This window comes from Phyllobates terribilis, unplaced genomic scaffold (genome assembly GCF_046119375.1).
Source record: "Phyllobates terribilis strain yellow unplaced genomic scaffold, ASM4611937v1 Scaffold_7__3_contigs__length_470593459, whole genome shotgun sequence".
NCBI classification, from domain to species: domain Eukaryota; kingdom Metazoa; phylum Chordata; class Amphibia; order Anura; family Dendrobatidae; genus Phyllobates; species Phyllobates terribilis.
The window spans coordinates 208748491-208774053 of NW_027362767.1; positions in this window are offsets into that span (position 1 = coordinate 208748491).

Sequence of the window (25563 nt, forward strand, 5' to 3'; positions counted from 1 at the left end):
ACGCGTCTCTGCAAGCAAAGCAGCTGTGGAACGAGAGAAGCCGGCTGTTTATCTACCGTGAGAAGCTGTGCAGGAGGTACGTCAATCCAAAAACACATGAAATGGTATGGCAGATAGTTGTCCCCAAGACAGACATCCAAATGGTGTTGGAGGCCTACCACGATCAGGTGGGGCAATTTGGCTGGAAAAAGCTAGAGACCCTGCTGAAGTGTCGATTCTACTGGGTAGGAATGCGCAGCTCCATTGAGCGGTGGTGCCGGGACTGTGGACCCTATGGCCTAAGAAGAAAAGACTGCAGCAGCCAGAAGGCACCCCTGCAACCCATCAAGACGACTCGACCCCTGGAGATCGTGGCCCTGAACCATGTCAAGTTGTCACCCAGCCGGTCAGGATATACCTATGCTCTGACCATGGTGGATCACTACTCATGTTTCCTGGTGGTCGCCCCCGTCAAAGATCTGACGGCAGAGACAGCAGCAAAGACGTTCCAAGTGTATTTCTGTAGACCCATGGTTATCCTGAGCAGGTGCTGACGGACCAAGGCCCGGCCTTTGATGCTGAGTTGTTCAAGGAGTTCTGCCATTTATACGGGTGTAAAAAGATCAGAACTACACCGTACCACCCACAAACCAATGGTCTCTGTGAGAAGATGAATAACATCATCATTGACCTGCTAAAGACCATACCACTTGTGGAGAGAAATCAGTGACCAGACCTACTACCTGACCTAGTAGATCTGTATAATCATATACCAGTAAGTTCCACCAATTGCACTCCGGCATATCTCATGCGTGCCAGGCCAGGAAAGCTGCCCATGGATCTGGAGCTTGGTGTGGTTGAGCCTGAAGCTGATATGACCACTGAGGACTGGGACACGACCAGACAGGAGCAGTACAGAAGAGTACAGGCCTGTGTCGAGGACAGTCTCACTCGGGTGAGAGAAAAGCAGGAGGTGCACTACAACAAAAACGCGCCCGCAGAACCCTTCACACCTGGTGAAACAGTATTGAAAAGGAAAAGACGAAATCACAAACTTGATGACCAGTGGGAAAAAGAACCCTACACTGTGTTACAGTCAGGGTTTGATAACAAGAAGACTGGCATAATCAGTCGAGATGGAGGAAGAACGTCTGCTACAGTGTCCAGGGACCACCTAAAGTTGTGTCCAGACTTACTGAAACCCCAAGAAGAAGTGCCTCTCATTGTACCGGAGGAGCCTAAAGAAGCAGTGATCCACACTGACTTAGGAGATTTCCCGGCAGATTGGCCCCAACTAGGAGGAGCAGTAGTCATCCCTGTAATTACCTTCTACCCACAGCAAGAAGAACCTATAAGTGCTGCAGAAGAGACTGCTCAAGCAGATGGCTGGATGTCCTTAAGGACAAAAATGTCCAGGAAGGATGGGAAATTTTTAAAAATGAGATTCTCAAAGCACAATCGTTAACAATCCCGAAAAGTAGGAAGAATGGGAAGCATTTAAGGAAACCAGGATGGATGAACACAGAACTTAAACACATGCTAAAAAGAAAGAAAGAAATGTTTATTAAATGGAAAGAGGGAGGCATATCTAAAGAAGATTATAATGCAGTCTGCAGATCCTGCAGGGCACGTATCAGGTTAGCTAAAGCTGACAATGAATTAAGGCTTGCAAGAGATGTCAAAAGCAATAAAAAAGGATTTTGGGGGTATGTCAAAAGTAAAAGAAAAGTCAAAGATGCTATAGGATTTTTACAGGATGGAAATGGAGAAATGGTAAGAGAGGATGTTGAGAAGGCCGAACTTTTTAATTCCTATTTTGCATCTGTTTTCTCTCAGAAAGAAAATGTAACATCAACTGATCTTCACTGTCCTTTTAAAGGAATAGAGGAATCCAAGTTATCAGTAAACAGAAAGATTGTGAGGGAATATTTAGCTAACATAAATGAGTTCAAGTCTCCAGGTCCAGATGAATTACACCCCAGAGTACTGAAGGAGATTGTAGAAGAAATTTTAGAACCACTCTCCATAATCTTTGAAAATTCTTGGAGAACAGGAGAAGTCCCAGAAGACTGGAGAAGAGCAAATGTTGTTCCTATCTTCAAAAAGGGGAAGAAGGTGGACCCAGGGAACTATAGGCCGGTGAGTCTGACTTCTATACCAGGAAAGATCTTTGAACAAATTATTAAACAACATGTATGTAAGTACATGGATAAGAATGAAGTGATTAACCAGAGTCAGCATGGGTTTGTAACTAACAAGTCATGTCAGACTAACTTAATTTCCTTCTATGACAGAATCACTGACTGGGTGGATCAGGGAAATGCTGTAGATATAGTATATCTTGACTTCAGCAAAGCATTTGACAAAGTATCTCACATCATCCTTATTGAAAAAATGACCAAGTATGCAATGGACCAGGCAACTGTTAGGTGGATTCATAACTGGCTTAGTGATCGGACTCAAAGGGTGGTTGTAAATGGCTTCACATCCAGCTGGATGAATGTCTCAAGTGGGGTACCACAGGGCTCTGTCCTGGGACCTGTATTGTTCAACATCTTTATCAATGATTTAGATGAAGGAATTGAGGGTAAACTGATTAAATTTGCTGATGACACAAAGCTAGGAGGGATAGCTAATACTAGAGAAGAGAGAGAGAGGATTCAAAAAGACCTAAATAAACTGGAGCAGTGGGCAGCAACCAACAGAATGGTTTTTAACAGGGAAAAATGCAAAGTACTACATCTGGGCAATAAAAATGAAAAAAGCATATACAGAATGGGAGGAATAGAGCTAAGCAACAGTACATGTGAAAAAGACTTAGGTATACTAATAGATCATAGACTGAACATGAGTCAACAGTGTGATGCAGCAGCAAAAAAGGCAAATACAATTCTGGGATGTATTAACAGAAGCATACAGTCTAGATCACGTGAAGTCATTATCGGTCTTTACTCCTCTTTGGTCAGACCTCATCTGGAATACTGTGTACAGTTTTGGGCACCACATTTTAAAAAAGACATAGACAAACTGGAGCAAGTTCAGAGAAGAGCGACCAGAATGGTGACTGGTCTGCAAACCATGTCCTATGAGGAACGGTTGCAGGATTTGGGAATGTTTAGCTTGCAAAAAAGAAGACTGAGAGGAGACTTAATAGCTGTCTACAAATATGTCAAGGGCTGTCACATTGTAGAAGGATCATCTTTATTCTCATTTGCACAAGGAAAGACTAGAAGCAATGGGATGAAACTAAATGGGAGGAGACACAGATTAGATATTAGAAAAAACTTTTTGACAGTTAGGGTGATTAATGAGTGGAACAGGCTGCCACGAGAGGTGGTGAGTTCCCCTTCAATGGACGTCTTCAAACAGAGGCTGGACAGACATCTGTCTGAGATGATCTAGTGAATCCTGCTTTGAGCAGGGGGTTGGACCAGATGACCCAGGAGGTCCCTTCCAACTCTACCATTCTATGATTCTATGATTCTATGATTCTAAGAAGGATCCCCGGTTGGAAGAGAGCAAAAAGGCCCAGCCAATGGTATGCTTGCTAGTCCAGTAGAGAGCAGAGATGAGCGTTGTTCGACTCGAACTGTTCGCCAATCTCAAATTCGAGCTGTTTTGGGCGGTGTTCGAGCCGTTCGGCGAACACGAGCGATTTGAGAAAAATTCGGCTGTTCGAGGTTATGTTCGATAACTGTTCGTGCACCAAAATCAAAACTGGATTTTTTCTCAGTAATGATGAAAATTAATGTTAATACGCAGTTTGAGTGTACAGCGGGGTGGGGGGAGGGGCAGGGGATGGATCTCTGCAGGAATAATGAAGATCTCCATTTTTTTTTCTCTTTCCCGCATCTACAGTGGGGAGGTGCAATCTGTCAGCCTATCAGCAGTGCACACACGGAGCGAAGTGCTTTTTTTCACACAAGCAAAGGCATGTGTCATTGGCAGTGTATGTCACATGTCCTTGCCCTATAAGACCAAGCCATTTTCCCCGTCGCCACCATTTTCTCACTGCTGCAGCTGCGTGTTAGACGGCACCTCTGTTGCTGTGTGCGCTATACCTTGTTAATTTCAAGCCAATTTTCGCACAAATCTACAGATAGCTTTGGAGTAGGGAATAGTTGTGATTGCAGTCCTTTTAAGGACTAGGTTACAGCATTTCCTAGGACTTTTATCAGGCAGGTCTGTGCTCTTAAATAGATAGATTGTGGGAGTAAAGACTAATTGTAATTGCAGTCCTTTTCAGGACTAGGTTACATCAGTTCCTATCAGTTTTTGCCAGGCAGGTCTGTGCCAGTGCTGTGCAAGTTTTTTTCACAGCATTTGGCTGAATCTAGCAAAGCTAATCCTTTTTGGCCTATTGCAGAGTGTGTTAGTCAGTGGAGTAGCCTATCTGTGTTGCAAGATATACCACCTGTGTATAGAATACCAATTTTTTTACTGCACCTAGTGAAGTAAAATCTTTTGGGCATAGCATCATTCTATTAGTCCATCTATACTGACCTCCATCAGGTTGCAAATTCAAAATAATTTTTTGTCTGCATCTAGCTCTGAAAAAATATTTGGCCTTCTAGCAGTGTGTGGGACTTTCTCTATTAGTCCATCTATACTGACCTCCATCAGGCTGCAAATTAAAAATAATTTTTATCTGCATCTACCTCTGAAAAAATATTTGGCCTTCTAGCTGTGTGTGGGACTTGTTCTATTAGTCCATCTATACTGACCTCCATCAGGTTGCAAACTGAATATAATTTTTTTCTGCATCTAGCTCTGAAAAAATATTTGGCCTTCTAGCTGTGTGTGGGACTTTCTCTATTAGTCCATCTATACTGACCTCCATCAGGTTGCAAATTAAAAATAATTTTTTGTCTGCATCTAGCTCTGAAAAAATATTTGGCCTTCTAGCAGTGTGTGGGACTTTCTCTATTAGTCCATCTATACTGACCTCCATCAGGTTGCAAACTGAATATATTTTTTTTCTGCATCTACCTCTGAAAAAATATTGGGCTTCTAGCTGTGTGTGGGACTTGTTCTATTAATCCATCTATATAGACCTCCATCAGGTTGCAAACTGAATATAATTTTTTTCTGCATCTACCTCTGAAAAAATATTTGGGCTTCTAGCTGTGTGTGGGACTTGTTCTATTAGTCCATCTATACTGACCTCCATCAGGTTGCAAACTGAATATAATTTTTTGTGCATCTAGCTCTGAAAAAATATTTGGGCTTCTAGCAGTGTGTGGGACTTTCTCTATTAGTCCATCTATACTGACCTCCATCAGGTTGCAAATTAAAAATAATTTATATCTGCATCTAGCTCTGAAAAAATATTTGGCCTTCTAGCAGTGTGTGGGACTTTCTCTATTAGTCTTTCTATACTGACCTCCATCAGGTTGCAAATTAAAAATAATTTTTTGTCTGCATCGAGCTCTGAAAAAATATTTGGCCTTCTAGCAGTGTGTGGGACTTTCTCTATTAGTCCATCTATACTGACCTCCATCAGGTTGCAAACTGAATATAATTTTTTTCTGCATCTACCTCTGAAAAAATATTTGAGCTTCTAGCTGTGTGTGGGACTTGTTCTATTAATCCATCTATACAGACCTCCATCAGGTTGCAAACTGAATATAATTTTTTTCTGCATCTACCTCTGAAAAAATATTTGGGCTTCTAGCTGTGTGTGGGACTTGTTCTATTAGTCCATCTATACTGACCTCCATCAGGTTGCAAACTGAATATAATTTTTTTCTGCATCTAGCTCTGAAAAAATATTTGGCCTTCTAGCAGTGTGTGGGACTTTCTCTATTAGTCCATCTATACTGAACTCCATCAGGTTGCAAATTAAAAATAATTTTTATCTGCATCTAGCTCTGAAAAAATATTTGGCCTTCTAGCAGTGTGCAGGACTTGTTCTATTAGTCCATCTATACTGACCTCCATCAGGTTGCAAACTGAATATAATTTTTTTCTGCATCTACCTCTGAAAAAATATTTGGGCTTCTAGCTGTGTGTGGGACTTGTTCTATTAGTCCATCTATACTGACCTCCATCAGGTTGCAAACTGAATATAATTTTTTTCTGCATCTAGCTCTGAAAAAATATTTGGCCTTCTAGCAGTGTGTGGGACTTTCTCTATTAGTCCATCTATACTGACCTCCATCAGGTTGCAAATTCAAAATAATTTTTTGTCTGCATCTAGCTCTGAAAAAATATTTGGCCTTCTAGCAGTGTGTGGGACTTTCTCTATTAGTCCATCTATACTGACCTCCATCAGGCTGCAAATTAAAAATAATTTTTATCTGCATCTACCTCTGAACAAATAGTTGGCCTTCTAGCTGTGTGTGGGACTTGTTCTATTAGTCCATCTATACTGACCTCCATCAGGTTGCAAATAGAGATGAGCGTTGTTCTACTCGAACTGTTCGCCAATCTCAAATTCGAGCTGTTTTGGGCGGTGTTCGAGCCGTTCGGCGAACACGAACAATTTGAGAAAAATTCGGCTGTTCGAGGTTATGTTCGATAACTGTTCGTGCACCAAAATCAAAACTGGATTTTTTCTCAGTAATGATGAAAATTAATGTTAATACGCAGTTTGAGTGTACAGCGGGGTGGGGGGAGGGGCAGGGGATGGATCTCTGCAGGAACAATGAAGATCTCCATTTTTTTTTCTCTTTCCCGCATTTGCAGTGGGGAGGTGCAATCTGTCAGCCTATCAGCAGCGCACACACGGAGCGAAGTGCTTTTTTTCACACAAGCAAGGGCATGTGTCATTGGCAGTGTATGTCACATGTCCTTGCCCTATAAGACCAAGCCATTTTCCCCGTCACCACCATTTTCTCACTGCTGCAGCTGCGTGTTAGATGGCACCGCTGTTGCTGTGTGCGCTATACCTTGTTAATTTCAAGACAATTTTCGCACAAATATACAGATAGCTTGGGAGTAGGGAATAGTTGTGATTGCAGTCCTTTTAAGGACTATGTTACAGCATTTCCTACGACTTTTATCAGGGAGGTCTGTGCTCTTAAATAGATAGGTTGTGGGAGTAAAGACTAATTGTAATTGGAGTCCTTTTCAGGACTAGGTTACATGAGTTCCTATCAGTTTTTGCCAGGCAGGTCTGTGCCAGTGCTGTGCAAGTTTTTTTCACAGCATTTGGCTGAATCTAGCAAAGCTAATCCTTTTTGGCCTATTGCAGAGTGTGTTAGTCAGTGGAGTAGCCTATCTGTGTTGCAAGATATAACACCTGTGTATAGAATACCATTTTTTTTACTGCACCTAGTGAAGTAAAATCTTTTGGGCATAGCATCATTCCATTAGTCCATCTATACTGACCTCCATCAGGTTGCAAACTGAATATAATTTTTTTCTGCATCTAGCTCTGAAAAAATATTTGGGCTTCTAGCAGTGTGTGGGACTTGGTCTATTAGTCCATCTATACTGACCTCCATCAGGTTGCAAATTAAAAATAATTTTTTTCTTCATTTAGCTCTGAAAAAATATTTGGGCTTCTAGCAGTGTGTGGGACTTGTTCTATTAGTCCTTCTATACTGACCTCCAGCAGGTTGCAAATTGAATATAATTTTTTTCTGCATCTAGCTCTGAAAAAATAGTTGGGCTTCTAGCGGTGTGTGGGACTTGGTCTATTAGTCCATCTATACTGACCTCCATCAGGTTGCAAATTAAAAATAATTTTTTTCTGCATCTAGCTCTGAAAAAATATTTGGGCTTCTAGCTGTGTGTGGGACTTGTTCTATTAGTCCATCTATACTGACCTCCATCAGGTTGCAAACTGAATATAATTTTTTTCTGCATCTAGCTCTGAAAAAATATTTGGCCTTCTAGCAGTGTGTGGGACTTTCTCTATTAGTCCATCTATACTGAACTCCATCAGGTTGCAAATTAAAAATAATTTTTATCTGCATCTAGCTCTGAAAAAATATTTGGCCTTCTAGCAGTGTGCAGGACTTGTTCTATTAGTCCATCTATACTGACCTCCATCAGGTTGCAAACTGAATATAATTTTTTTCTGCATCTACCTCTGAAAAAATATTTGGGCTTCTAGCTGTGAGTGGGACTTGTTCTATTAGTCCATCTATACTGACCTCCATCAGGTTGCAAACTGAATATAATTTTTTTCTGCATCTAGCTCTGAAAAAATATTTGGCCTTCTAGCAGTGTGTGGGACTTTCTCTATTAGTCCATCTATACTGACCTCCATCAGGTTGCAAATTCAAAATAATTTTTTGTCTGCATCTAGCTCTGAAAAAATATTTGGCCTTCTAGCAGTGTGTGGGACTTTCTCTATTAGTCCATCTATACTGACCTCCATCAGGCTGCAAATTAAAAATAATTTTTATCTGCATCTACCTCTGAACAAATAGTTGGCCTTCTAGCTGTGTGTGGGACTTGTTCTATTAGTCCATCTATACTGACCTCCATCAGGTTGCAAATAGAGATGAGCGTTGTTCTACTCGAACTGTTCGCCAATCTCAAATTCGAGCTGTTTTGGGCGGTGTTCGAGCCGTTCGGCGAACACGAACAATTTGAGAAAAATTCGGCTGTTCGAGGTTATGTTCGATAACTGTTCGTGCACCAAAATCAAAACTGGATTTTTTCTCAGTAATGATGAAAATTAATGTTAATACGCAGTTTGAGTGTACAGCGGGGTGGGGGGAGGGGCAGGGGATGGATCTCTGCAGGAACAATGAAGATCTCCATTTTTTTTTCTCTTTCCCGCATTTGCAGTGGGGAGGTGCAATCTGTCAGCCTATCAGCAGCGCACACACGGAGCGAAGTGCTTTTTTTCACACAAGCAAGGGCATGTGTCATTGGCAGTGTATGTCACATGTCCTTGCCCTATAAGACCAAGCCATTTTCCCCGTCGCCACCATTTTCTCACTGCTGCAGCTGCGTGTTAGACGGCACCGCTGTTGCTGTGTGCGCTATACCTTGTTAATTTCAAGACAATTTTCGCACAAATATACAGATAGCTTGGGAGTAGGGAATAGTTGTGATTGCAGTCCTTTTAAGGACTATGTTACAGCATTTCCTACGACTTTTATCAGGGAGGTCTGTGCTCTTAAATAGATAGGTTGTGGGAGTAAAGACTAATTGTAATTGGAGTCCTTTTCAGGACTAGGTTACATGAGTTCCTATCAGTTTTTGCCAGGCAGGTCTGTGCCAGTGCTGTGCAAGTTTTTTTCACAGCATTTGGCTGAATCTAGCAAAGCTAATCCTTTTTGGCCTATTGCAGAGTGTGTTAGTCAGTGGAGTAGCCTATCTGTGTTGCAAGATATAACACCTGTGTATAGAATACCATTTTTTTTACTGCACCTAGTGAAGTAAAATCTTTTGGGCATAGCATCATTCCATTAGTCCATCTATACTGACCTCCATCAGGTTGCAAACTGAATATAATTTTTTTCTGCATCTAGCTCTGAAAAAATATTTGGGCTTCTAGCAGTGTGTGGGACTTGGTCTATTAGTCCATCTATACTGACCTCCATCAGGTTGCAAATTAAAAATAATTTTTTTCTTCATTTAGCTCTGAAAAAATATTTGGGCTTCTAGCAGTGTGTGGGACTTGTTCTATTAGTCCTTCTATACTGACCTCCAGCAGGTTGCAAACTGAATATAATTTTTTTCTGCATCTAGCTCTGAAAAAATATTTGGGCTTCTAGCAGTGTGTGGGACTTGGTCTATTAGTCCATCTATACTGACCTCCATCAGGTTGCAAATTAAAAATAATTTTTTTCTTCATTTAGCTCTGAAAAAATATTTGGGCTTCTAGCAGTGTGTGGGACTTGTTCTATTAGTCCTTCTATACTGACCTCCAGCAGGTTGCAAATTGAATATAATTTTTTTCTGCATCTAGCTCTGAAAAAATAGTTGGGCTTCTAGCGGTGTGTGGGACTTGGTCTATTAGTCCATCTATACTGACCTCCATCAGGTTGCAAATTAAAAATAATTTTTTTCTGCATCTAGCTCTGAAAAAATATTTGGGCTTCTAGCAGTGTGTGGGACTTGGTCTATTAGTCCATCTATACTGACCTCCATCAGGTTGCAAATTAAAAATAATTTTTTTCTGCATCTAGCTCTGAAAAAATATTTGGGCTTCTAGCGGTGTGTGGGACTTGGTCTATTAGTCCATCTATACTGACCTCCATCAGGTTGCAAATTAAAAATAATTTTTTTCTGCATCTAGCTCTGAAAAAATATTTGGGCTTCTAGCAGTGTGTGGGACTTGGTCTATTAGTCCATCTATACTGACCTCCATCAGGTTGCAAATTAAAAATAATTTTTTTCTGCATCTAGCTCTGAAAAAATATTTGGGCTTCTAGCAGTGTGTGGGACTTGGTCTATTAGTCCATCTATACTGACCTCCATCAGGTTGCAAATTAAAAATAATTTTTTTCTTCATTTAGCTCTGAAAAAATATTTGGGCTTCTAGCAGTGTGTGGGACTTGTTCTATTAGTCCTTCTATACTGACCTCCAGCAGGTTGCAAATTGAATATAATTTTTTTCTGCATCTAGCTCTGAAAAAATAGTTGGGCTTCTAGCGGTGTGTGGGACTTGGTCTATTAGTCCATCTATACTGACCTCCATCAGGTTGCAAATTAAAAATAATTTTTTTCTGCATCTAGCTCTGAAAAAATATTTGGGCTTCTAGCAGTGTGTGGGACTTGGTCTATTAGTCCATCTATACTGACCTCCATCAGGTTGCAAATTAAAAATAATTTTTTTCTGCATCTAGCTCTGAAAAAATATTTGGGCTTCTAGCGGTGTGTGGGACTTGGTCTATTAGTCCATCTATACTGACCTCCATCAGGTTGCAAATTAAAAATAATTTTTTTCTGCATCTAGCTCTGAAAAAATATTTGGGCTTCTAGCAGTGTGTGGGACTTGGTCTATTAGTCCATCTATACTGACCTCCATCAGGTTGCAAATTAAAAATAACTTTTTTCTGCATCTAGCTCTGAAAAAATATTTGGGCTTCTAGCGGTGTGTGGGACTTGGTCTATTAGTCCATCTATACTGACCTCCATCAGGTTGCAAATTAAAAATATTTTTTTTCTGCATCTAGCTCTGAAAAAATATTTGGGCTTCTAGCAGTGTGTGGGACTTGGTCTATTAGTCCATCTATACTGACCTCCATCAGGTTGCAAATTAAAAATAATTTTTTTCTTCATTTAGCTCTGAAAAAATATTTGGGCTTCTAGCAGTGTGTGGGACTTGTTCTATTAGTCCTTCTATACTGACCTCCAGCAGGTTGCAAATTGAATATAATTTTTTTCTGCATCTAGCTCTGAAAAAATAGTTGGGCTTCTAGCGGTGTGTGGGACTTGGTCTATTAGTCCATCTATACTGACCTCCATCAGGTTGCAAATTAAAAATAATTTTTTTCTGCATCTAGCTCTGAAAAAATATTTGGGCTTCTAGCAGTGTGTGGGACTTGGTCTATTAGTCCATCTATACTGACCTCCATCAGGTTGCAAATTAAAAATAATTTTTATCTGCATCTACAGTACCTCTGAAAAAATATTTGGGCTTCTAGCAGTGTGTGGGACTATTTGTATTAGTCCATCTATACTGACCTCCATCAGGTTGCAAATTCAAAATAATTTTTTTCTGCATCTAACCCAGCCAATAGTTTTGGCCTAATACCACAGTTTGGCCACTCAGCTCTGCTCGGTTACCATCCATTGTTTTTTTGTGCAAACAACTCCAGAGTTGTGAATTAGTTAACCACCAAAATGAGTGGAAAAAGGCCTGCTGCTGGTGGAAAGGGGAATAGGCGTGTTGGGAAGGGGAAAAAAGGTTGTGTCCGTGGGGTAGGTGTTAAAGCAACAGTAACATCTGCAGAAGAAAGACCATCTTCCAGCCAAACTAAAATGTCTACTTCTTTTAGCGGACAATGTGATAAGATCCCTTTCTTACGGCCACGCCAATCGCTACAAATTCCAGATGAGGGACAAAAACAGCAGGTGCTTCAACGGATATCAAGTGCTCCTTTAAGTGGGCTATCCTCCACATCAACTTCAACATCACAAATACTCCAGTCCTCAAAGGTGTCACCCAAATCGCACTTGCTTCCTCACAGCTCCCAAATCTCCAGCTGCCCATCTGAGTATGAGGTAGAACAGATGGTTGAGTCTGCAGAGCTGTTTACTCATACTATAGCCTGGGAATCAGAGGTCGACTCCAGCGCTTCTGTGAATCCAGACGAGGAAATGATCTGCACTGATGCCCAGAATCTTTATGAGTCGGATCCAGGACCAGACGCAGAAGGTTCTGACCATAATGTAGACCCTCATTCCCAAACTGTAACTCCTGTTGGTGGAGACAATGAGGAAGATGATGATAAGACTCAAATACCTGATTGGAGCGACAACTTTAGTTTTTTGTCAGGGCAGGAACAGGTTGGCTCTGAGGACGACGGGTGTGATAACGCACAGGGTGATGATGATGAGGTCGGAGATCCCACTTACTGTCAACCCACAGTCAGCCAAGAGATGAGGTCAGCAGAGGAGGTGGAGGAAGATGCTAGTGACGACGAGGTCAGGTTGCGCCTTCCTGGACAGAGACGTAGTACTGGAAGCACGTCAACAACTGCATCCTCAAACACAACTCTGCCTCTCACCACAAGTCGTGGTGGCTCTTCAGGTCGCATGGGTGCTAAGCCTTGCATAGCCTGGGCATTTTTTCAGATCGATAAAGATGACCCAACTCGTGTTATCTGTAACATTTGTCAGCAAAAGCTAAGTAGAGGCCAAAAAATACATAGTTTGAGTACTTCATGCATGAACCGGCACATGGACATGAAGCATAAGTTGCAGTGGGAAGCTCAGTGTGCTACAATGCGGCCTAGCCGGCCGGGCCAATCACCGTCTGCCATATCTTGTGCATCCGCGGCCTCTTCATCCTCTGTGACTGGGGGGACAGCAGTCACACCTGTTTTGGGGCGCAGACCTGCCACCTCTTTACCCGCAACAGCCAGCGTGATTGGCAGGTCATCATTTTCTTTGGAGGTGGTAACACCAGCTGGTGTTGAGCGCTGTCCGACATCGATAGCACCACCTTTGGATCAAGGCAACCTAACATGTCCGCCTGCATCTTCCTCACAGACCGGCAGTTTGCCGGGGACACCCTTATCAACCCCGTCTAAGCACAATAGCCAGCCCTCGGTCCCTCAGATGTGGACAAGTAAAAGACCATTTCCTCCTAGCCATGAGAAAGCTAAGAGGTTGAATTTCACCATCTGCAAGCTCTTGGCTACAGAAATGCTGCCTTTCCGCCTGGTGGACACAGAGGATTTTCGAGACCTTATGTCCGTCGCAGTGCCCCAGTACCAGATGCCCAGTCGGCACTACTTCTCAAAGAAAGGTGTGCCTGCGCTCCACCAGCATGTCGCACACAACATCACCGCTTCTTTGAGAAACTCTGTGTGTGACAGGGTGCATTTCACCACAGACACTTGGACGAGTAGGCATGGACAGGGGCGTTACATGTCGCTGACTGGGCACTGGGTAACTATGGTGACAGCAGGACAAGGGGCTGCTGTCCAAGTCTTGCCGTCCCCACGAGTTGTGCGTCAATCCTCTTTATGTCAAAGTTCCTCCACTGCTTCTGCCTCCTCAACCTCCTCTCGGTCTTCCACCTGCACCCAAAGCCTGTCTGGTCATGCCACAAGCTTTCTAACTGCGCAGAAGGGATCCTGCACACCTCCTTACTATGCTGGCAGTAGGGCTCAACGTCATCAGGCGGTTTTTACATTGAAATGTCTGGGAAATGTGAGTCACACAGCTGAGGAGTTGTGGTCAGCTCTGGAGAACCAATTTCATGAATGGTTGTCTCCACTGGACCTGAAACCAGGGAAGGCCGTGTGCGACAATGCTGCAAACCTGGGTGCGGCCCTTCGCCGGGGCAATGTCACACACGTGCCTTGTATGGCTCACGTGTTGAACCTGGTTGTCCAGCAATTTTTAGCCCACTATCCCAGACTAGATGGCCTTCTGCAGAGGGCACGGTCGCTGTGTGCTCACTTCCGCCGTTCGCATCCCGCAGCTCAGCGACTTACATCTCTACAGAAGTCGTTGGGCCTGCCACTTCACCGGCTAAAATGCGATGTGCCTACCCGGTGGAATTCAACTCTGCACATGTTGCAGCGACTGTGGCAGCACCGACAAGCCCTGGTGCAATACGTTCTGACGTATAGCCTGGGCCAACGAGATTCAGAGGTGGGGCAAATCACGCTGGAGGAGTGGTCTCAGATCATGGACCTATGCACCCTTCTGCACAGTTTTGAAATGGCGACGAAGATGTTTAGTGCTGACGATGCCATTATCAGCATGACTATTCCGGTGATTTACATGCTGGAGCACATGTTAAACAGAATTCGGAGTCAGGTGGTGGCACAAGAGGAGGTGGAGGAAGTAGAGGAGGAGGAGTTGTATGCGGAAGGGCTAACATCTGCAAGGTCCAGACGGTCGGCAGCACCAAGGCGGCAGGCATGTGAGGGTGGGGGAGATTGTTTTACCAGGGCGCATGGTAGCAGCCAAACTAGTGAGGAAGGTGCAGGAGCCCAGGAAGAAGTGGAGGACGAACTGATGGAAGACTCATCAGATGAGGGAGACCTTGATCACATTTCTGTTGTGCGAGGTTGGGGGGAGAGGACAGAGGAAGGAAGCATGATTGTTACCTCGCCACCAACACAACAGGGACTTGGTGCTCCTGGATGCGCAACACACATGAGTGCCTTCTTGCTGCACTACCTGCAACATGACCCTCGAATTGTGAGAATTAGAAATAATCCTGACTACTGGGTTGCCACACTGTTAGATCCCCGGTACAAAAGTAAATTTGCAGAAATTATTCCTGCCATAGAAAGGGATGCACGCATGCAGGAGTATCAGCAGAGACTGTTGCAGAATCTTACATGTGCTTTTCCACAAAATACCAGTGGTGCACGTAGTGAATCTCACAGTTCCAACTTGCCAACCGTGGGACCGTCAAGTGTTCAGCACTCAAACCATAACAGAACCACAGTATCTGCTGGTAACATCAATTTTGCGGAATCATTTCACCACTTTTTTAGCCCATCCTTTGCAAGGCCACAGGAGACAAGAAGTCTGACACATAGTCAACGCCTAGAGACGATGGTACAGGAGTATCTCCAAGTAAACATTGAAGCCACGACTGTGTCACTGGACCCTTGCTCTTTTTGGGCTTCCAATCTGGATAAATGGCCGGAGCTAGCCACTTACGCCTTGGAGATCTTGTCATGCCCCGCAGCCAGCGTTCTGTCTGAACGTGTGTTCAGCGCTGCTGGTGGTGTGCTGACAGATAAGCGCACGCGGCTCTCCACTGATAATGTAGACAGACTCACGTTCATAAAGATGAACAAATCATGGATCCGAAACGACTTTTCTACCCCTGTGTCATCCTGGGGAGAGTAAAAGCTTGATGATTGGTTAAAATCACCCTACCAACCGTTTTAAGCTTTCAAATTACTAATCATGTTTATCTGTATCTTGGCTGGAAAATAATTTGGGCTTTGTAGCAGTGTGCAGCACTGATTCTATTAGGCCATCTATAATAAGCTCCACCAGATTTACAATTACTAATTATGTTTATCTGTATCTTGACTGGAAAATAATTTGGGCTTTGTAGCAGTGTGCAGCACTAATCCTATTAGGCCATCTATACTAAGCTCCACCAGATTTAAAATTAATAATAATTTTTAGCTGCATCTAGCCCGGAAAATAATTTTGGGGCTCCGAGATGCGCAAGACACATAAGTGCCTTCTTGCTGCACTACCTGCAACATGACCCTCATATTGTCAGAATTCGAAGTAATCATGACTACTGGGTTGCCACACTCTTAGATCCCCCAAACTTTTCGATCAACCTTTTCATTTTAATAAAGACCAAAAAAATGGTCATTTTTGATATTATAAGCATTAGCAGGTTATTAGAAACTGAAATCAAACAGTTTTCAACTCAAAACTTTATTCTAGGTGATGTTACATTTTCACATAGGACCCCTTGTTCGAAAAGAGCTTCTGAATTCTCTCGTCCATTGAATTTGTCAGGTTTTGGATGGTTTCTGCTTCAATTGTTTTGCATGAGGACAGAATACCCTCCCAGAGCTGTTGCTTAGATGTGAACTGCCTCCCGCCATCATAGACACTCCTTTTGATGATGCTCTAGAGGTTCTGAATGGGGTAGAGGTCAGGGGAGCATGGGGGTCACACCATAAGTTTGTCCCCTTTTATGCCCATATCAGCCAGAGATGCAGATGTTTTATGTGCAGCATGAGATGGTGCATTATGATGCAAAAAAATGATCTTGCTGTGAAATGCACGGTTCTTCTTCTTGAACCATGGCAGGAAGTGCTGTTTGAGAAAATCCACATACATTATGGAGTTCATCTTTAGCGCCTTCAGGGATCCTAAAGGGGCCGACAATCTCTCTCCCCATGATTCCAGCCCAAAACATTACTCCACCTCCTCCTTGTTGGCGCTGTAGCCGTGTTTGCGTGGGGTGTCCATCAACCAGCCATCCTCCACTCCATCCATCTGGACCATCGAGCGCTGCACGGCACTCATCCGTGAACAAAACAGTTTTGAAATCAGTCTTCATGTAATGTTTGGCCCACTGGAGCCGTTTCTGCTTGTGTGAAGTGGATAGAGGAGGTCGACAGGATGGCGTATGCACAGCTGCAAACCTCTGAAGGACCCTGCATCTTGTTGTTCGGGGGACGTTGGAGGCACCAGCAGCTTCAAAAACTTGTCTGCTGCTATGACAAGGCTTTTTTGCCGCTGCTCTTTTAACCTGACGTAATTGCCTGTAGGAAAGCGTCCTCAATTTGCCCTTATCAGCCCGCACACTTGTGTACTGTGAATCAGCTACATACTTCTTGATTGCCAAGACACTTCATCCTGATCATCGCACAATGTTGATTGTAGTCATGCCTTGACCTAAACACTCCACAATTTGTTGCTTCTCAGCAGCCGACACATCCTTTTTCTTTCCCATTTTGGCAGAAAATGTAGGCTGATTAATAATATGAGACAGCCTTCTTAAGTAGTCTTGCCTTTCATTGGACACACCTGCCAAACTAATTAGCACAGGTGTCTGCAATTGCTTACAGTGATATAAAGAGCCCTGACACACATCACCATCAATGAGTTTAACTGACAAACAAACAAATTCTTCCCTTATCACTCCTAAACACTTTTTGCATAATAATTTGGAACACAGTGTACATGTGCTTTTCCACAAAACACCAGTGGTTCACGTAGTGAATCTTACAGTTTTAACTTGCCAACCGTGGTCTGTATGGAGTTGTTCAATAAAGGGCCCAAAATTAAGATAACATAGATGGGAGAGGTCTCTATGAATAGGAATTCCTAAGTATTTGATACCCTGTGAGGGCCAGGCAAAGGGAAAGTTGGACTGGATGGAATCCTATATGGATTTGGGGAAGGAGACATCGAGGGCCTCAGACTTCGCTGCATTGATTTTAAAATTTGACCATGTAACAAAGTGATCTATTTCAGCCATAACAGCATGGATGGATATATGTGATTGAGTGATATATACTAGGACATCATCAGCAAATAGAGAGCACTTGTACTCGGTGCCTCCCACCTCAATCCACCTAATATTGGGGTTATGGCGAATTGATGAGAGCAGGTGCTCCGTCACTAGGATGTATAAGAAAGGGGACAGAGGACATCCCTGCCTTGTCCCATTGGTGATTGTGAAAGGTGATGAAAATGTTCTGATGCACCCCCTGGGCCTTGGGACACCCGGAGCCGGACCCTTTTTGGTGGATGCTGGTGGTTGTAGTCTTCGTGGCGGCGACCCGGTTCCGTGTCTCAGGGTGGTCAAACCAGTGGCGGAACTATTTATGTGGTTTTGATGTTTAAATGTCTGACTACGCCACCCGTGGATTGCGGTCAGAGTGAACCGCCGCTGCAGGGCAGACCGCTGAGGCTGGTGTTGTGGGTGCAGCAGAGCGTAGCATAACTCCCCACGGGAGGAGTATAGCCTCAGGGCAGTGTATGCGGAGGATGGGGGTGATGGTGCAGGGCAGCAGCAGTAACGACACGGAGTCAGTGATGCAGTCCAGGGCCTTTACTCACAGTTCTTACTATCCAGACCACGTCTGCAGGTAACGGCTGCCCACGTCGTACTGTGCTCACCAGGTGAGGGGCTCAGACAACTCCCAGATAACTTTGGAGCGCTTCACAGGACCCCCTTTGTGTGTCCTTTGTCTGGCCTTTCTTACCAACCCTTCTGTCCGGCTGCCTCGGGCCTCCTCTTGGTAAACTTGGCGCCAGTTTCCCTGACCCTATGTGGTGCCTTCCTAGCGGGTGTAGCGAGGGGCTGCGCCACATAAAATGTCACAGCCTCCGGTTTCTAGCTGAGGGTCGTTTCCTGCCTCCACTAGTTTCGGGGACCGGTCTCCCCCTTTGGCCTGACCCCTCCATGCAGGTGGATTCGGGCGTGCAGTGTTCCCTCCCCCCACTCCAGCCAGGGACAGGGACTGTCGTGCCCATCTCAGAGGCATATTGGTTGCCCTGCCCCACGGCAATGTGGTGTAATGCATGCAGGTGTTGTCACGGGTGTGTTGCCACGAAGATCGTCACGAGTACACAGCCTGACTTCTCGCAGCTGACTTGTTGGTGCTTTGTGTTTTCTCGGCAGTGTAGGAGTTAATTCTCTCTCTCTCTGGGCTAGCTGAGGTCCAGCCTCGCCCAGCTGCAATCAATGCTTCTTTAGTGAGACTCCTTTATATTCCTGCAGGTCTGTTTGGGAGGTGTCGGTGAAAGCTTTTCATTCAGACTTACAGAGCGGATCGTGGAGTTTGGAGTTGCTGAGATAAGTGTATTTGGAAGTGTGTTTTCCCTTTCCTCGCTTTATCATTTATCTCCTTTCCCGTTGGTGTTCCCTCTGTTGTAGTTGTTTAGAAGTTGTATGCAAGGTGTAACATACCTGGCGGCGTCCTTGCATGGTGGTCCATCTCCCACTGTGCAAGAGGGCGCACTTGATCTCCTGTCCAGAATGTCTCTCTGGCTTCCCTCCATGCTGTCTGTTTGTGTCTGTGTCTGTTTCTGCTGCTTAAGGGCGGCGCCCGATCACTTCCTGCCTTTTGTACCTGCTGTGGGTCACACCCCTTGTGCGTCCTCAGCCTATCGCTGTCTGTCTCTTGGTATATAGCTCAGCAGCTCCCTTCTATCCCTGCCTGAGCATAAGTGTTCTTTCAGTGTGTGCTTGCACTCTGAATGTGCCAGGTCCCGTTCTGTGTTCCCTGTCTGCCTTTCCTGGAGGCTGTATTTCCAGGCCTGTCTGAACTTAGTCCTGTATTTCTCCTGCCTTGCGGTGTCAGCTCCCGTGTCTGAACTGAGTCCTGTATGTCTCCTGCTTTTCGGTATTAGTTCCCGAGTCTGAACTGAGTCCTTTCTGTGTTCTCTTGTCTGTCCTGTCTGAACACGCTCCTTGCCTGTTCGTTCCGCCTCTCTGGGGGCAGTATTCCCAGACCCGCTCCTGTATCCCGCTGCAGTGTCGGTCTCCTCCGTACATTCAGTTCCAGTCTGAACTCTCTCCTATCCTTTACCTGTTTTGCCTCTATGCCCGTTCCCTTCCTTTTTCTGCAGAGTCTGAACTCGTACCTATCTCCTGCCTGTTGTCTCTGTACTCCCGTTTGTGAGTTTGTGGTCCACTCGCTACTTCACTGCAAGTACCCTGTGGGTGTCTGGCTCTGCCTTTCCCTTCCTGTCTGTTCAGTGTGAACAGAGCCCTGTCCTCCCTGCTCAGCCTTGTCTGCACTCTAGTTGTGCTTGCCTGTACCCCTCTGCCTGTATTGTTCCTGAATCCCGGTGTGTACTGGGTCCTATCCCGCCTTTTTTCCTACTTGCTAGTGCCTCCCTGTCTGCACTCTAGCTGTGCTTACCTTTACCCGCCTGCCTGCATAACCGCCTGCCTGCATACCCGCCTGCCTGCATACCCGCCTGCCTGCATACCAGTCTGTGTGCCAGTCTACCAGTCTGTTCCTGTATTCCCCTGTGTGGGTCAACAGCCGTGTCCGGGGTCTGTCCTGGAGTAGCACCTGGTCCCTCTGCCCGGTTCCTCCTCGGTGCTCTGGCGTCGTATGCCGTCGTGCCACCTTGGTCGGATCGGGTAGATACTTAGTTACGCCCCTCCAGGCATTCACTCTCCGGCACGGTCCAGTGGAATCACTACCAATCCCGCGCACACGCCGCTTTGCCCGGGCGTGTGCATAACACAAGGTGGTTTTGGTTTTTCCCTTGTACTGTCTCGTTCGTCTAAATACTGTGTGTGGGCATATTATTTCTGGTTCCCTATTGTTGTGATCGGGGTCCTTCTCAGGACTAGATTACTTAGGTGCAGGGATCCTCAGAAGGTAGGGGTTACGCTGGCGGCCTGGACCTCTGTACCTTTAACAGTACCTCCAGGATGAGGGATTAGTCAGGGCCCCAGCTTAGGGTCAGCTTAGGCCCCCTACCTCCAGTATTCTGTGACAGTGTGACATTTTCACCGACCATCTTAGTTTTTCTCCAGCTACCATGGATCCAGTAGCCGGTCTAGCTCGGCAGTTGCAGAGTTTGTCCATGGGGCTGGCGGACGTTAGGTCCAAGGTTTTGCATCCTCTGGAGCAAGCAGGACCAGAACCTAAAGTAGCTCTCCCTGACAGGTTCACTGGGGGGCGGGACAAGTTTTTTGTTTTCCGGGAGGCATGCAAATTGTACTTTCGGCTGCGGCCTCGGTCATCGAGCAGTGAAGAACAAAGGGTGGGAATTGTCATCTCGCTCCTACAAGGGGACCCACAATCTTGGGCGTTCTCTCTTCCCCCAAGCTCCCCGGTTCTCCAGTCAGTGGATAGGTTTTTCGCTGCTCTGGGACTCGTATATGATGACCCAGATCGGATCTCCCTTGCTGAGTCTAAGTTACGTAGGATTCAGCAGGGAGATCGTCCGGCGGAGGAATTCTGTTCGGAGTTCCGTAGGTGGGCCACGGACACCCAGTGGAATGACCCGGCTCTTAGGAGCCAGTTTTGTCATGGTTTATCCGACAAATTACAGGATGTGTTGGCACAGTATGACTCTCCCGCGTCACTGGAAGCCGCTATGGCCCTTGCTATTCGCGTTGACAGACGGCTTCGGGAGAGGTGCGGGATAACTCTACCCCCTGTAATGTCTCCACCTCCTACAAGGTCCCCTCATATGGTGGTTCCCCTGGTCAGTCCGGAGGAGCCTATGCAATTAGGAGGGACATCATTTCGGGGAAGGGGACCGGTGGTGCGCCATAAGACAGGAAGGTGTTTTCTCTGCGGGAAAAAGGGACATTTTATTGGGGGGTGTCCATCCCGTCCCTTGCAGAGTAAAGAGTCGTCGAAAAAACTGTTGATCCCAGGTTGTGTGGTGGACGGCAATCTGGGAGTAGGTATTTCGTCCCTAGGTTCGTCTCAGTTTCTCGTACCGGCGGAGGTGGTGGTGGGTACGAGAACTGAGAGGATATCTGTTCTTCTGGATAGTGGGGCCGGGGCTAATCTGGTTGATGCTCGGTTTGCCCGGGTTCAAGGTATGCGATTGAGTGAGTTGGCTAAACCCATCCCCATATTCTCGATCGATGCCAGACCTCTCGGTCAGGGAAGTTTTTTGCAAGCTGTGCATGGCGTAAAACTTCAAGTGGGGGCAATACATAAAGAACTGTTGTCTTGCTACGTGTTGGAGGGTCTTCCCACTCCTATAGTGTTGGGCCTTCCTTGGTTAGCTAAGCATAACCCGGTTATTAATTGGCAAACCAGAGAGATAAGCCAATGGAGTAAATTCTGTAATAAAAACTGCATGAACACGGTCATCGGTGCGGTTACTCCTTGGGTCTTACCTCCATTTCTGGCGGACTTTGAGGATGTATTCTCGGAGAATGGGTGTCAGGAACTACCTCCTCATCGCGTGTATGACTGTTCTGTAAAACTGCTCCCTGAGGCCAAGTTACCTAAAGCTAGGTTGTATAACCTTTCTGGTCCTGAGAGGCAGGCCATGAAGGATTATATTTCTGAAAGTCTGGCTAAGGGGCATATTAGACCTTCATCTTCTCCGGTGGCCGCGGGGTTCTTCTTTGTTAAGAAGAAAGATGGAGGCCTACGCCCTTGCCTGGATTTCCGTGAACTTAATCGGATTACGGTCCGAGATCCGTATCCGCTCCCACTTATTCCCGATCTCTTTAATCAGATCGTGGGCGCCAAATGGTTCTCTAAGTTGGATCTCAGGGGGGCGTACAATCTGATTAGGATGAAGGAGGGGGATGAGTGGAAGACGGCTTTTAACACTCCGGAGGGGCATTATGAGAACCTTGTCATGCCATTCGGTCTGACTAATGCCCCGGCGGTGTTTCAACACTTTGTTAATGATATTTTTCGCCACCTGGTGGGACAGTTTGTTGTCATATATCTGGATGATATCTTAATTTACTCGCCGGATCTGGTGTCTCATCAGGAGCACGTTAGACAGGTGTTACAGATCTTGCGGGATAATAAACTGTATGCCAAGTGGGAAAAGTGTGTGTTCGCCGTACAGGAACTCCAGTTTTTAGGCTTCCTGGTTTCAGCGTCCGGTTTTCGTATGGACCCTGGGAAAGTGCGGGCAGTTCTTGAGTGGGATCGGCCGGAGAATCTTAAGGCACTACAACGTTTCCTGGGGTTTGCTAACTATTACCGGAAGTTCATTCGTAATTTCTCGTCCATGGTTAAGCCTCTCACAGACATGACTAAAAAGGGGACGGATTTTTCTAGGTGGTCTGACAAGGCTTGTCAAGCATTCTCCTCCTTGAAAAAATGTTTTGCCTCGGCACCCATACTCATTCAACCTGATGCGTCTCAGCCATTCTTTGTAGAGGTAGACGCTTCCGAGGTAGGGGTGGGAGCAGTATTGTCACAGGGTTCGTCCCCTGGTAAGTGGCATCCGTGCGCCTTTTTCTCTAAAAAATTGTCGTCCGCTGAGAGGAATTACGATGTCGGCAATAGGGAACTCTTGGCCATTAAGTTAGCTTTTGAGGAGTGGCGCCATTTTTTGGAGGGGGCAGTTCATCCGGTCACCGTCATCACCGATCACAAGAACCTGCTATATCTGGAGTCCGCTAAACGTCTGAATCCCAGACAAGCTAGGTGGTCATTGTTTTTTACCAGGTTTAATTTCGTCGTTACATATCGTCCTGGGTCTAAAAATGTAAAGGCGGATGCCTTATCTCGTAGTTTCCCTGGGGCCGGGAATACGGACGACCCGATTCCTATTCTTCAGGAGGGGGTGGTGGTTTCGGCAGTATGCTCTGAGCTGGAGGAGGAGATATTGGAGGCTCAGGGAGACGCCCCTGTTGGACCTCCGGGGAGACTGTTCGTTCCAGATCAGTTGCGACAAAAGGTGATCGAGGCACACCATAACTCAGTTTTTGCAGGACACCCGGGGAGTAAAGCAACTGTGGATCTCCTCTCGCGTCGGTTTTGGTGGCCTAACTTACATAAAGAGGTGGTAACTTTTGTCGCGTCCTGTGGGGTTTGTGCGCGCTCTAAGACCTCACATACCCGTCCGTCTGGGGCCCTCTTACCTTTGAAGATCCCGGAGCGTCCTTGGACTCATCTGTCTATGGACTTTATTACTGACCTCCCTCCGTCTTCGGGTAAAACGGTCATACTCGTTGTAGTGGACAGGTTCAGCAAGATGGCACATTTTATCGCTCTTCCGGCTCTCCCTAATGCTAAAACTCTTGCGCAGGTGTTCATTGGGGAGATTGTGAGGCTTCACGGGGTACCCTCCGAGGTGGTGTCTGATCGGGGGTCTCAGTTTGTGTCCAAGTTCTGGAAGGCGTTTTGTGCACGGCGGGGGATGCATTTGTCATTCTCGTCGGCTTTTCATCCTCAGACCAATGGTCAGACGGAACGTATGAACCAGAGCTTGGAGACATATCTTCGGTGTTTTGTGTCAGAGAACCAGGAGGACTGGGCTTCTTTCCTACCTCTGGCAGAGTTTGCTCTCAATAATAGGCGGAGCGAGTCCACTGGTAAGTCCCCGTTTTTTGGGGCATATGGTTTTCACCCCCAGTTTTGTACTTTCAGTAGGGGGGGCTCTTCGGGGGTTCCGGAGGAGGAACGATTTTCCTCATCTCTCGCTTCAGTATGGAGAGGGGTGCTGAAGAATCTGAATACTATGGGGAACCGATACAAACGTATGGCTGATAGGAGGAGAGTGTCTGGTCCGGACCTAAGTGTGAACGATCAGGTATGGTTGTCTACCAGGAATATTAAACTTAAGGTTCCCTCCTGGAAACTGGGTCCCAGGTTCATCGGGCCGTACAGAATCAGTTCTGTTATTAATCCGGTGGCATTCCGTCTTGACCTCCCCCCTACGTTTAAAATTCACAACGTGTTTCACAGATCATTGCTTAAGAGGTATGTGGCGCCGGTGGTACCGTCACCTTTACCTCCCCCTCCTGTGGTTGTCAATGGTAACTTGGAGTTCCAGGTATCGAGGGTCATTGATTCACGCTTTAATCGCCGGTCCCTTCAGTACTTGGTTCATTGGAAGGGGTATGGTCCTGAGGAGAGGATGTGGGTTCCTGCGTCGGATATTAACGCAGACCGATTAGTTCGGGCCTTCCACACGACTCACCCGGATAAACCTGGCCCTGAGGGTCCAGAGGCCCCTCGTAGAAGGGGGGGTACTGTCACGGGTGTGTTGCCACGAAGATCGTCACGAGTACACAGCCTGACTTCTCGCAGCTGACTTGTTGGTGCTTTGTGTTTTCTCGGCAGTGTAGGAGTTAATTCTCTCTCTCTCTGGGCTAGCTGAGGTCCAGCCTCGCCCAGCTGCAATCAATGCTTCTTTAGTGAGACTCCTTTATATTCCTGCAGGTCTGTTTGGGAGGTGTCGGTGAAAGCTTTTCATTCAGACTTACAGAGCGGATCGTGGAGTTTGGAGTTGCTGAGATAAGTGTATTTGGAAGTGTGTTTTCCCTTTCCTCGCTTTATCATTTATCTCCTTTCCCGTTGGTGTTCCCTCTGTTGTAGTTGTTTAGAAGTTGTATGCAAGGTGGTTTTGGTTTTTCCCTTGTACTGTCTCGTTCGTCTAAATACTGTGTGTGGGCATATTATTTCTGGTTCCCTATTGTTGTGATCGGGGTCCTTCTCAGGACTAGATTACTTAGGTGCAGGGATCCTCAGAAGGTAGGGGTTATGCTGGCGGCCTGGACCTCTGTACCTTTAACAGTACCTCCAGGATGAGGGATTAGTCAGGGCCCCAGCTTAGGGTCAGCTTAGGCCCCCTACCTCCAGTATTCTGTGACAGTGTGACAGGTGTCGGGTCCTGATCCACACTCCATCCTTACCTGAGAGTGAGATATCACACCTCTGGGTGAGGTGCAATACCTCTGTAGCAACCGAGCCCTCAGGGTGCTACAGTTCCATTTATCTTCAGCCTAGGTGATGTATTGTGATACAGGGCCGTGATTTTGGCTATAAAAGGGTCCCCTAGACCCCTACCCCAAGCTTTTTAAGAGAATCA